Source organism: Cavia porcellus, unplaced genomic scaffold (assembly GCF_034190915.1).
Source record: "Cavia porcellus strain 051 isolate PalLab524CR breed Dunkin Hartley unplaced genomic scaffold, mCavPor4.1 scaffold_19, whole genome shotgun sequence".
Taxonomy (NCBI): domain Eukaryota; kingdom Metazoa; phylum Chordata; class Mammalia; order Rodentia; family Caviidae; genus Cavia; species Cavia porcellus.
This window is the reverse complement of record NW_026947502.1, coordinates 22,857,971-22,872,436: the sequence shown is the minus strand read 5'-3', so window position 1 is coordinate 22,872,436 and position 14,466 is coordinate 22,857,971.

Sequence of the window (14,466 nt, the reverse complement as noted above, 5' to 3'; positions counted from 1 at the left end):
GGCCCACACTTGTATATAATCTGGAAGTTTGAGTCAAAAGTATCCACAAGTTTGAACCTAGCCTGGGGAGCTTTGCAATTTAGTGAGACTCTGCTTGAAAATAAAATTTAAAAAATAAAGTAAAAAAAGAACTGGGACTATGGCTCAACATGAAGACCCTGGGTTCAATCCCCACTACCACAAAAAATAAAAGTAAAAATAAACAATTGATTTTTTTTTCAGTCTCATGTAAATAAAGGCTTTTTTATAAAGAGAACTGAGATATGTTTATAATTCTGTAGCACAAGCTTAGGGTAAGTCATATTCTTACCTTGCAAATGCAGGTTTATGCCCAAGTGATACTGTTAGACTTATGGCCCCTGGTGTGACACTCTAGAGCAGCCCAGAAAACAGAACACCTCTCTCCCTCAGGCAATCACTAGCTGACCTTGGGCACACAGCTGAGGCTCCAGTGGAAGGTACCAGGGAACAAGTTTCTTAGCACTATCTGATCTGGCCGAGCCTGTTGTTTTTCAAGCCAAAGAGTTTCAATGAAGGGTGATCTGTTGAAGTCAGCTGAAGGTAATTTAAAAGGAAGGGCTGATCTTGCACCTCTAAGAGGAAAGAGGGAGAGCTATGCAGGTTTTTCTTTCTGCAATGCCAGTGTTACACAGTTGGCATTCATATCTACTTTCCTCTTCATGCCATCTAATTTTAGAGGCAAAAACCAAGTGGGACAGACTGGGAAGTCAAGTGCAGAAGAGGGTGCTGGAGTCAGTAGCTTCAGGCATAAATTTCTGGCCTTTTATCCAAAGCAGTGCCTGGCAGGTTGGGACAATTGTTCCCCTCACTTTGGGGCCCATTTCTCAATATATAGAGATATTTTTAGTTGTCACAACTTGGGGTGGAGGAGGGCTGTGCTGCTGACTTCTAGTAAGTAGAGGCCAGGAATGCTGCTACCCTCCTCAAGGTACAAAATAGCCCTTCACAACCAAGAGTGATTGAGTTCAAAATGCCAACCCTCTGCCTGGCAAGCAGGAGGTAATGAGCTCAATCCCCGGAACCAAAAACTAACCAAACAAACAAACAAAATGCCAACCCTAGTTTAAGAAAACAGGAAAAAGAAATCCAGATATTTAAGGGGCTTCGTGTGCCATATTATATACACATACATACTCACATATCATTTCATCATCACACTGACTCTACAAAATGATGTTCATTTCTGAGATGAGAAAAATGGAGTTCTTGATTAAGTGGGGGGCTGCACTCAGCTAGTAGCTGGCAGAGAAGGAATTTGAATTTGGTTCTAAGTGATTCTCACAGAGCTTATGACTTCCATGAGGACAGGGACCGTTGTCAATCTTGTTTACCTCTCTGTGCCCAGTGCCAGCAGAAGTTAGTACCTAAGAGTGGGTTAATAGAGACTTATTTGAATTACTAATGAATAAATGAAGGGCCCTTGATTGTTTCTTTATATTATTCCTTGAAAATAAAAGTCTCAGAACTTCCTCAAAGGAGTCAAGCAAGGCAGTGCTACATGGCAGGAACAGAACTCTCCTCAGGTCAACTCAAGTCAAAATGGAAGTATGTGGTAATGTTACAGGCAGCTGAGTTAGAAATAGTATAGGCAGTCAGACAGAGCTGGGCCCTTGAAGGAACCAGTACACAGAAGACCAGATGTCCTGCAATTTGGGAAGAGACAGACACCTCTACTGAGGGCCAGATCTCAAGATAAAAGTCAAAACAAATGCAACCACACCCTAAGTATATACATCAGGGATTGATATTCTAAATAGGTATCATCACCTAGAGGAAACCAGAAGGAGCCACTAACCCAGCTTCTATAGGAAAAGGTCCTATTCTGTATTAATGGCCACTTCTTGCATGACTAGCTTCCCCACTGGATCCCTATTTAATCAATTTTACATGAGCAATTACACTAATAATCTTGTTGATTGGTGGCAAGATATCTGGGAGCCTAGCCCTATCTGACTGTCTATAATAATTCTAATTAACTCAGCTCCCTACAACAAAAACCTGAAGGAAGAGAGGAAGGGCAAAGGGGTCTTGTGGAAAAGGAAAAATCCAAAAGGCAGCCTTGCTTTATGAGAAACAGCTTTTAGCTTGCTCTCATAGTAACTAGCCCAGTTCTGCAGAGAATTAACCCAGTCTGATAAGGAAGGCATTAATTCCTGTTAATTTCTGTTAAAGGACTCACCACCTCACAACATTGTTAAATTTAGGGCCAAATTTCAATGTCTCAGAGCGAAGAAACCATATTCAAACCATAGAAGTCTGTCAATATCCAAGTTACGAATTTCCTTAGACTAAAAGGGAAGGAACACATGAAAAGAGGGATTTGGATCCCAAAACTTTTCTAAGCAGTAAAGAAGTTGGAGAAAATCCTTAATGGCAAATGTAGGTTATATGGCCTGGAAAATGAAGATTAAATTCCTGAAGTGGAACCAAGAACACACAAAGCAGAGTGGCAGAGAATTATTGAGTAGAATTGGCTTCTAATCAAGGCACCAGCAATATGCGCTTGACTGGGTTTCATAACTGCCACAAATCATTGCTATACAGCTCCTGTTTTCTTCTGAGTAGAGATGTTTATCACAATTTTCTGAAGCCTAACCCACCACTGTCTGCTGGGCTTGGGAAAATAGATAATTTTTGGTAGTCGACTTTTTTTTACTGTAATGAAATACCAAAGATAAATTAACTTAAAAAGAAGAAAGATTCATTTTGGCTTACAGTATTAGAGACGTCAGTCCATGACTGATTGATTTTGTATTGGGCCCATGGCAGGACAGTATGTCGTGGTGAGTGTGTGATGAAGGAATGTGCTCACCTCAGGTAGGCTAGCAGGCAGTGAGAAAGGAACAGGCTGAAGTCCCTCAGTCCCCTTCAAGAAAGATCCCCATAACCTAACTTGCTCCTCCTAGGGCTCACTTCTTAAAGGTTCTACCACAAAGGCTGTCCTTAAGTCTTTAACACATGAGGCTCTGGGATATCCACATCAAAATGATAGCACTTATGTATTCACAGGTCTTCAGATCAAGAAGATCACACTAAAATTCTATAAGGAACAAACTCAAGATACCTCATTCATAGATGGGAAGTAGCCTAAAAGATAAATTCCTGGCATGCAAGCCTGAACCTGATGACATTAGATGAGAGAATATTATGTTAAGAATTTTCATTTTACATGAAGGAAGAATATGAAGAATTTGTGACCAGCTGCAGACTATGGCAGCTTTAAAATAAGACCTCTAAATTCTCTGACATTTATACTCTTGAAAGGTATGGTCTGTGTTTCTTTCCACTTAGGCTTGACTCTACAATGGCTTGATAGACAGAGAATCGCAGAAGTGGCCTGTGCAAGTTTCCAGACTCAGGCCTAAAGAAAAGGGCAGCATCTACATCTTTCTTGGCTGGCATACTTTTTTTGGCCAACTCTTAATTTTTTTACCAGTATGTTTGTGATACATGATGAATACATTTATGGTGGGGAGGTGGTAAATACACATTTCACATGTTAGTCTTCATTTCCCCTTATTCATATTTCCCTTTTCCTTGTTCCCCTTGTTTCCCTTCCCATCTGCAAAAGGTCCACCTCCTATTCTATTGTCTTTTTATTTTGCTCTTTAAATTACATTTTGGGGCTCTCATATAAGAGAAACCATGTGATATTTAACCTTACATCTGATTTCTTTTACTTAGCATTATGATGCATCCATTTTGGTGTTTTTGTTTGTGTTTTTGGTTTTTGTCTTTTTGAGACAGGGTCTCACTATGCAGTTCAGGTGGCCTTGAGCTCGCTTCATAGCCTTGAACTCACAATGATCTTACAGCTTTAGCCTCCCAGTGCTGGGATTATAGGTGTGTACCACCACACCTGACTCCATTTTGTTGAAATGGTTCAAATTTATCCTTCTGTACTGCTGTGCTTCTATACTACTGTGTAAAGACCATTCTAATTATCATCAGCTGGTGGACATATATGATGTTTGTAAGATATAGCAAGTATGAGTTGTGTTGCTATAAACATGTGTATGCATATTTTCACTGTAATACAGTGTCTTTAACTCTTTTAGGAAGATACCTAGAAAGGAATACCTAGGTTGAATAGAATTTGTTTTGTTTTTTGAGGAATCTTCATACCAATTTCCATAGTGGGCCTACTGGTTTACATTCCCACTAACTATGCAGAACACTTCCTTTTCTCCACAGCCTAACCAGTGTTGTTAGATCCCCCATCTGAGAGACAGCACAATCATCATGGCAATGGTTCAAAACTGTGCCCCAGTAATGCATAACTCCTTCTTCCCAGCAGCCCCTATATAGCTTCTCCCTCCCAAAAGTCTGTGCCAAAGCTCAGGCATATAAAGGTTTACCCAATCCCCTGCACTGTCATGAAATAAATCAGCTCACATCAGTCCCCAGAGCCCTACCCCCATCAGAACCTGTATCAGGCAGAACCTGCCCTTTGTCTGTAGAGTGGCTTCAGCCTTCTTTGTGGGGACTCTCCATGCCCCCCCCCCATTAAACTCTTTTCTTATCTAGTTGCCTCTTCTCTTTTAATATCCTGTGCTGCTCTAGATTGAGTACAAAGTTTCCACTCAGTCAGTATTTGTTGTTTGATTTCTAGTTCACAGCCATTATTTCTGGAGTAAGATGGAGTCTCAGTATAGCCAAGATGCAGAGTATTTTTCCCTTTTTTTTTTTTTTTTTTTTTTGTCTTTTCATTGGTACCGGGGATTGAACTCATGACTGCCTGCTTACAAGGCAGGTGCTTATGCCACTGAGCTAAATCCCCAGCCCCGAGTATTTTTCCTATACTTATTGATGACTTGTACTTCTTCACAGAAGTGACTAGTCATTTCAATTGCCCATGTTTTATTTGATCTTTTATTTTGGAGAGTCTACATTTCTAGATATTGTCCTCTGATAGGACAATATCTAAGTAATAGCTGATAAAATTATTTTTCCACTCTGTAGGTTGTCTCTTCCCTCTGTTGGTTGTTTCCTTTGCTGTGCAGAAACTCTTTTAATGTAATATCAATTCTTGGTGTTATTTCTTGTGCAAATGAGGTTCTGCTCAGAAAGTCCTTGCCTATGCAGATGTCTTCAAGAGCTTTACCTATTTACCTTCCAGCAGATTCAATATTTCTATTTTAATATCTAGACTTTTGACCCATTTTAATTTTATTTTAGTACAGGGTGAGAGATTCGGGTCTTCAGAAGGGAGGTGGCACAAAGTTCACCCCTGTTGCTGGTGCCGCCACCATGCTCCAGCTGCTGCCACCTGGAGGGGAGTTGACACACAGTAATACAGTGCAGGCCACAGCACTTCACTGATAGAGGGGAGGGGCCAGTATATGCTGTCCCTGTCTGCAACTCAATAGCACACTGTAGTGGAAAGGGTCATCTAGCCAGTGCATTTCAGAAGAACTGTAACCAACAAAGAAAGAAACTGTGGCCTCCTGGAAGAAGCAAAAAAGATGGGAAGAGGAAGCAACAACAAAAAGTCTCCAGGTCCCAACCCTGAGAACATTGACCAAGGACAGGTAAATAAAAGGAGAACAAGAATAACAAACATGCAATATCAGACACAGCGCCAGTGGACATAAAGAGAGATATTTGGGACCTCATAGATGAATTCAAAAGTGAAATATTTAGCCAAATGAAGCAAGACATAGGAAGATTAATAAAAGAGATACTAAGCACCCCTCAAGCAGACACAGAGGGAAGAAGGGAGGAATGCAAACAAAGGAGAGAACCATTTGATGAAGAATATAAAAAAATATAGAACACATGAAGCAGATTCAAAGAGATTACCAGGAAATTAAAAACTATATGGAAACAGGGGCTGGGGATTTAGCTCAGTGGCATAAGCACCTGCCTTGCAAGTGTGTGGTCATGAGTTCGATCTCTGGCACCAATAAAAAGAAAAAGGAAAAAAAAAAAACCTCTATGGAAAGATGGCAAATCTGCTTGAAAGAAACTAAGGGTAGATTATCCAAACTGGAGGACAATTTTGCAATGTGGGAGTATGAAAGGGAAAACTTTTTAAAAATAACAAGGAAACAAGCAGTAATCATACAAAGGCTAGAAGATGACAAAAGAATCTATAACTTGAGAATAAAGAATATGAATGAAGAAACTGGGGTACAAACAAAGGAACTACAAAGATTATTCACAGAAATAATTAAGTAAAACTTCCCAAACATAGGAAAAGGAAATGATATTTTAATATATGAGGCATACAGAACTCCAGCCACCTACAACCAAAACAGAGCTACACCCAGGCATATAATAATCAAGATCCCAGAAGTTCAATATAAGAACAAAATATTAAAAGCTGTTAGAGACAAGAAACAGATAACTTACAGTGGAAGGCCCATCAGAATAACAGTAGATTTCTCGACACAAACCATCAAGTCAAGAAGAGCCTGGAGCGAAATAGTCCAAGACCTGAAAGAAAATAACCTCCATCCCAGATTGATATACCCTGCTAACCTGTCTCTAGAAATTAATGGTGAAACAAGATGCTTCCAAAAATAAAAAAATAAAATAAAATAAAATAATATAAGATGCTTCCAAGACAAAGAGGAACTTGGGAAATTTGCAACCACCAATCCAGTTCTACAGAGAACACTGCAGGGCATTCTAGAGAGAGAGAAAAGTACTAGAATTCCAGGAACAGTGGCAGAGAGGCCTCAATGAATGGAGCAGAAAACAGAATGAAGAAGATTAAGCAAATAACTGATGACAAACAAGATCATAACAGAAATGAGGCAGAGAAGATTTTATTCAAAACAGACACGACTGATAGTATCAAGTCTGAGAGTATAGGCAACTACACTGAAGATGACAAGACTCTATGATACACATTCTTGTTTGATAACTGCTGGTTTTTGAAGTTCTATACTATATACAAAGTTGTGTTTTTATTAATACTGTTATGTACTGACATATTCAATTATACTATGTCTGATGATATAGCCAATTCTATTGGAGATAACAAGAGACAACACAGGAACCATGGTAGAACTCTTTGTACAACAGTCTTATATGTTTACTTCATTTCATGTGTTTATAAGAATATGTTTTGTTTTGCCATGCTTTGTTTCTCCCTCTAATATAGAAAGGATAGAAATACATGTTAAGACTCATGCATTATAGAATCTGTAAACAGTTTATGAGAACAGATCTTATGACACATGATGAAATGAACAGATACCTTGAAGAAAAAGAGACACTAAACTACCCAGTGCTGATACTGGAGTATCATAATGTGAAACCCAGCAATAGTATTATCCTTTGTTCAGAGTGATACTAGCCTGCTTGGGTTTATTCAATCTCAACATAATTGAAGAGATGGATAACTGCATGTATGTTTAAGTGTATAGGACTGATAACCATATTTCTAAGTTTTTGTGTGATAGTTGAACAGAACTGGTTTCGATCTCACTGTTTGAATCCCCACTTTATAAACTCCACTTTAGTATCTTGAATAACTATTTGTAAGAAGACAATCTGTAATCATCAACTAATGATTTCTTACTGTTTATTTTTTCTTTGAAATTATGTATTATTTCTACCCATTTTCTGTTCTATTTAGTCTTTCTTTAAATTAAATCTTTTTAAAAAGGCAAAAAAAAGAGAGAGAGATTTGGGTCTAGATTCATTCTTCTGTATATGATAACTAATTGTGCCAGCACCATTTGTTAAGGAGGCTATCGTTTCTCCTACATGTTTTTTGCTCCAGTGCATCCTGGGCTGTGAGGAAGCCCAGGATGCAGAAGGAGAGGCCAAGAGTCTAAATTCCACTGAAAAAATCACTACGGTCCCAGCCTACAGTTGTATCATGTGCTGGATGTGGGAGTGAGAAAATTTTCAAGAACATTCCCACTTCAGGTAATATCCAAGTATCACTACCTCAGAGACAGAGTGAAGCAAGATAGCTGAGCTCAAGAACCATGAAAGATAGTGACTGTTTTTTCTTTTCAGCTACTAAGCTTTACAATAGTTTGCTACATAAGTAACTCATGTACAAAAAGCAGGTCTTTTCAATAGTTACTTTATATATTCTATTAATTGAATACATGATGGTAAATACATATAACTTTAATAAATATAGCCATCAAAATAGATAGTAAATTGCAACTTTAATAAATATAGTCATCAAAATAGATAGTAAGTTGCAACTTACTATTAAAATGACAGAAGGCTTTGGAATCACAAAAAACTAGGTTCTAACCCTGGCTGTAATTCAACTAGTTGTATGATATTAGGTAAGTTAGATTTTCTGAGTCTGGTATCTTTCTCTTTAAAACAGAACTATTTCAAAACACCTATTGCATAATGTTATTATGAATTTTAAAGTCAGAAAATATACACAAATCCCTCAGCTCAATGCCTGGTATACATTAAGTGCTTGATAAATAACTATCTCGGTCAAGTATGGTGATGCATGCCTGTAATTCCAACACTCTGGGAAGCTGAGGGAGAGGGATGACAAATTCAAGTTCCGACTTGGGCAACTTAGCAAAATCATCTAAAAAAAATTAAAAAGGGATATAGAATAGCTCAGGGCTAATCCTGGCGACGCACATATAAACACAAAACACACGAAAAATAAACAACTCTCATCATTGTTAGTTGATCGTTGATATTGTTTGAGCCAGTGTTGATTGGTAAGGGCTCAGATAACAAATAGGAATTCTTTTGTGTAGGCCTGAGAAGTCTAGTAACCGGGCCAGTGTAGTGCCAGCTTGCGTTGTGCAATACACTCTGTAGTTGGATTACTCTGGGAGCTAGAAATGCCAAGCAGAACTTGAACATTTGTTTAGTTCAAAAAAAAAAAAATCACCCCAGTTGCCACTGGAAGCTAATGTCCTATTTGGAGCATCAATGATGAGGGTAAACAGGTAAAAAGCAAACAAGGTAAAGAGAATGGATATCTATACTGGAGAAAGATTAGCATTATGTATAGGACTCAGCTCCTATAGAGTAAATGAAGGAGCTAGTTTGATTTTAATTTAATCATCTTAACTTGTCAAATGCTAATTAACAATAGACTTCCACAAAGACCTCATGTTTGTGCTGAAGACTATCCAAAGCAAAAAGTGGTGAAGCTCCTGCCAAAATGAAACTGGTGACCTGGTTAATGATATTAACTCAATCGTTCTAACCCTGAGTCACTCATTCCACTATCAGGGTGTCTTCCACTAGCTGTCTCTACGCCACCAGTCTGGCCCAAGCTGTTATCTTTACTGTAGCAGAGTAAGCTTTCTAAAATGCAGTTCTAATCCTTACACTGCCCTGCTCTGAAATCTCTGCTGAGTTGCTGTTCCTTGGACAAAGTCCAAACTCTTTAACATGGTTTACAAGAAACTTTACAATATCATGTGCAAGTACAAATTCCCTATGATAGTGGGCTGGGGATTTAGCTCAGCGGCATAAGCGCCTGCCTTGCAAGCAGGCAGTCATGAGTTTGATCCCTAGTACTGATAAAAACGAAAAAGACAAAAAAAAAAAAAAATTCCCTATGATGAATGTTATCATTATTACAGCTAAAATATACTAATAAAATTTTCAAAATTATACACACACACAAACTTTTATGATTGGGCATACAATCATCCAATGGCTTCGAAATGCTTTTAGGATGAAATCCAAACTCTTCCAGTATCCTACTATGCCCTGCATGAGACTGAGCCTACCAGCTTTTCTCCTCCCCCTTTCTCATTGTATTTCAAACCACTGGCAAGCTTCCAGTTCCTCAGCATACCTCAGGACCTTTGCAAACGTTCTTTCCTCTACTGGAAGCACTCACTCATCACTGAGTTCTTTACAGAGCTGTCTCTTCAAACTTCTCAAGTGAACCTTCTCAAGGATAGCGTTTCCTGATTTTTTTTTAGGCAGGGTTTCAGTACATTGTTCATGCTAACCTTAAACTCACTAGGCCAACTCAACCTCAAATTTACAAGATTCTTCTGCCTCCGCCTCCTGAGTGCTGGGATTACAGGCATGAGCCATCACATCTTGCCTAATCTGATTCTCTCCCCTTCTCTTTCATCTTCCCTCCCTGCTTCCCATTGCCCCCTCCCTCGCCCCCTTCCCCTTCCTTCAAAGTAGAATTCTATCTGCCAAGGTCACTGCAGCATCATAATAAATTAGTGCCTGGCCTATAGTTGGTGTTCAAAATTTTTACCAAGCATAGTAATCTCCATTTTGCAAATTTGGAATCCAAGACTCAGTTTAGGGGACTTGCTTAAATAACAAGAGCCAAATCTGACTGACCCCACAGCCCATGCCCTGGACGTGCTACTCAGAGCAGCCTGTCAGTGAACCATTTTTACTAGTCTGAGCAAATTGTAAATCAATATAATGCTACCTTCAAGGAAGTCTTGCAATGAAGCAAGTATCAGCTAAACTAAAAACTCACTCAGTTGAGGCTTATCCTGTCTGGGGGCAATAGCTGTTTTTGGCTATAAGCAAGCTGTTTACCAAGTGCTGAAGAACACTGCTTTAGGCTGGCCACCAGGCTGCACCTCTTACTCTGTATTCTTAGCCGATGATGACTTCATATAAAGCACCTGATTTATTTCTGGGTGCTTCCTTTCTGCCATCTATAGGCTTCTGCACAGGAAATGTCAGATGATTGGTAGTGGAGATGAAAAGAATATTGAGAAGGATTTTTTTTTTAATCCTGCTTTTCAAAGCCAGCAAGAAAAAAAATTTTTTTCATTATCCTCAGTTTGGAATTTCCACAAGGCTCTAAGCTTCAGAAAGCTATTCTTGCTGGCTAGTTGGTTAAGCTTTTGATTTCCGAATCACTGATTTCCAAAGTAGAACTGTGCAAACTATTCTTATTATAAACTCTGGCCTCACAGCCTAAGGCAATGACAGGCTTAAAAATGCTGTGATGCAGAGGCTTGTCCTTATGTGCTGTTAGTCCATTACATCGGTGCCCTACTTACAGTTTCCTCCGGTCACCATCACCATGGGCTTTTCTGCAGCTTTTTCACATGTGGCCTCACCAAGCAACCCCAGTACATGCATGTATGTGCATGTGCACACATATACACATACATACACGCACACAAATACGCCATGCCAAGATCCACTTACAAGTGGATCCAGCAGCCAGCAAGAAAGCTCTGCTTATTCATCCATTAATTCATTCCTCACTCAGTAGAAGCTGTCTGTGTACCAGGTACTGTATTAAAGAGTTGAGGTTACAATAATGAACAATAAAGAGGATTTGCTGAACTGAGCAAGAAAAAAATCGGACTAAAATAGTGTCACAGTGAATTTTGTGAACAAAGTATGATTTTTTTTTTTTTTTTTGGTCTTTTTGAGACAGGGTTTCACTATGCAGTTCAGACTGGCCTTGAACTCACTTTGTAGCCCAGGCTGGCCTCAAACTCACAATAATCCTCCTGCCTCAGCCTCCCAAGCACTAGAATTACAAGCATGTGCCACCACACCTGGCCTGTGTTTGTTTGTTTGTTTGAGATAGGTTTTCACTGTATGGTCCAGGCTGACTTTGAACTCACTATGTAGCCAAGGCTAGAATTTATGACAATCCTCCTGCCTCAGTAGCCCCTCTACCCCAAAGGCTGGGTTTACAGGCAGGCATCACCACACCCAGTAAATTTTATGAGGTCATGCAGATACTGTAATCTAGTCAGCTTGTGTGTGGTAATGGGGTGCAGAAATGCTATTTAAATTGAGATCTAATATCAGCATGAATGCTTTGCCTATTAGTCACTACCAACATCACCCTTTTCATTCTCATTCTTTCATTTCTTTCAATTTTAGAAACAAAGATTATTTTACCTTTATACTGGCACAGGAACCATCTCACCCCACTGCACAGATGAAACTGAGATATAGGCAAATAACCAATCAAGATGCACCACGAACGGAGCCCTAATGCTGCGTGACTATACCGCCTAGTTCAACCCACTCCATTCTACTCTAACCTGGTGGTCAAAGCCTTGACAGATACACTGGTTGGCGTCTCAGGCCCAGCAAGAACTGCAATTACAATTGACCCTGATTAACATAATATTAGAAGTACATTATGGTTCCCAGGCTGAACTCTCTTCAGTACTATCCTCATAAAACACAGTGATTCATTCCTACTAGAGGGGCTAAACTGCTTCTGTTGTCATTAATTATTGGCTGCTGGAATTTTCTACAAGGATGAAGGCTGCTACTGAGGGACCTAGGCCCAAACCAATTCAGTTTAATTATTTATGAGCCCCTTTTTTGGATCAAATCCCATACTGTGCTTAAAGACATCAAATAAGTAAGTTGCAATCCCAATCTTTAAAAGAGTTTACCTGGAAGACAGCAAACAAGCAAAAGGATTACTAAATTATTATACAGTAAGCAGTAGAAATAAAAACATGTATGGGGACCAACAGTAGCACAGAAGAGCAAAAATTGGTGGGGGGTTCTTGGCTGGGTTTTTAAGTAGAAATAGGAGTTTAATGAACACTTAAAAACACTTCCAGTTGGGTGTGGTGGTGCCTAACTCTAAGCCCAGCACTTGAGAGGCTGAAGCTGCAGAATCCCTGTGGGTTTGAAGCCAGTTCAGGCTACCCTGAAGTACGTTACATAGCAAGACCAGGTCACAAAAAACAAACACAGGCAAAAAAATCAAAAGTCGGGGGAGGCTTCTACTATAAAAGAGGCATGAGGGTATCAAGCAGTAACCTGCTAAGTTTGCTATAAATGATTTTTGTCTTAGGCCACATAGTGAAGGGTAAGTGAAGGGCAAGAAAAACAGCTACAGATATCCACACTAATCAATCATGAGACGTCTTACAGACTCAATTTTACCTTGAAGACAAGAAAGCTGGGAGAGAGCTAGTCCTAAGTATTAGAAATGATAACCTCATTAACTTTGGATAAAATGCTCTGTAGCACTACTTCTGAAGAGGATGGGTCACATAAAACCAGCCAAAAGGCAGGAAAGAGCCTTGGAGAACAGAGATGAGGGATGCAGAGGCTGGTGACAAGAACAGTGGGGTTGGACACGAAAAAACCAATAGGATAACAACAAGAAAGAAGGAGTTGGATGTACACCATGAGGGGGCGGGGATCACTCCCAACTTTCTGTCTGGGATGAGTCTGGGTGGGTGCTGGTACCAACAGGTTAAAGGCAAGACAAGGAGCTCCCCTTTTTCCCAAAAGGAAATGCCCAGAAGGTTCGTTCCTGGGCAGGCCAGAAATGTCAGTGACCCAAACTGGGCCCTGTGAGATGCAAATGATTCATTGTTGGAACAAGCCAGCTTCTATGACAAAACATGGATAGGATCAAAAAGGCTAAGGAGAAGCCTTGATTTCCTACTTAATTCAACATGCTTCGATAAAACCTACCCTTCCTGCCTCCCTTCCTCTGCTCCCATCTACCTCATGTAATTCATTTACAGCAACACAGTTCAGATCCCTCGTAATCACCTCAATCTACGTTTTACCTTTTTTTTTTTTTTTTTCTGTAATTTCTTTATTTTGAGGCAGTCTTGCTAAATTGCCTATGTCGGGCTTGAACTTTTTTTTTTTTTTTTTTAATTTTTATTTAAGGAGAAAAGAAAAGAAAGAAAAAAAAACAGTGAAGGGGTACAAGTTATACAGATTTACAGAAGAAAAAATGCGCAGTAGGAAATCACTAGTTAATGGATTACATATTGCCATCTTAGAAATAATTGTTCAAGTCACAAAATTAAAGCTTGTAGAGTGGACATTCCAACAATGATACTGCAAACAGTTCTGTTCATTGATCCAATAAAACTCTGTGATATCATTTTCTATCTTATACATTTAAATATACATGCAGTTATATAGTTTAGAGCACTTTCTTTTCCTCTCTTCGGCTTGAACTTTTGATCATCCTGTCTCAGCCTCCCAGAGTGCTGGGATTAGAGGCATGTGTCACCAAGCTTCACCTGCATTCTTCATAGCACTTACACAATTTATGTAGTACCTAGATACTTGTTTACTGTTTATGTCTCCTCTGCAATGTAAACGCCAGGCCCAGATCCCCAGAATGCCTGGGCATTGCAGAAACTCAGTAAATATTTGCGAAAGTCGATCTGAACCCCTCTCCCAGTCTCTGCTGCTACACCGATTCAAGACCCAGTGAGAAATGCTAGCTAGTGAGGACTCTTTGAGGTTATGTCAGATCATGACTCTCGAAAAGTTATGGAAAACATGATCAGTTGAGAATATTTATTAATCGTTGTAGGATGCAGTGATGAGAAGATGAAAGAGAAATAGGTTTAGCCCAGTACCTGGAAGCCTACAAGGATGCTTCTATTACAGATGTATACAAGAAATGTGGAATCCTTGATGAAACAATAAAGGCACCTAAACAATAAAGGCATCTAATCTCAAATAAACGCTTTGGGCAAACGCTGGAGCCTAGATACTTAACATTCCCTTACCAGTACAGAACATAAA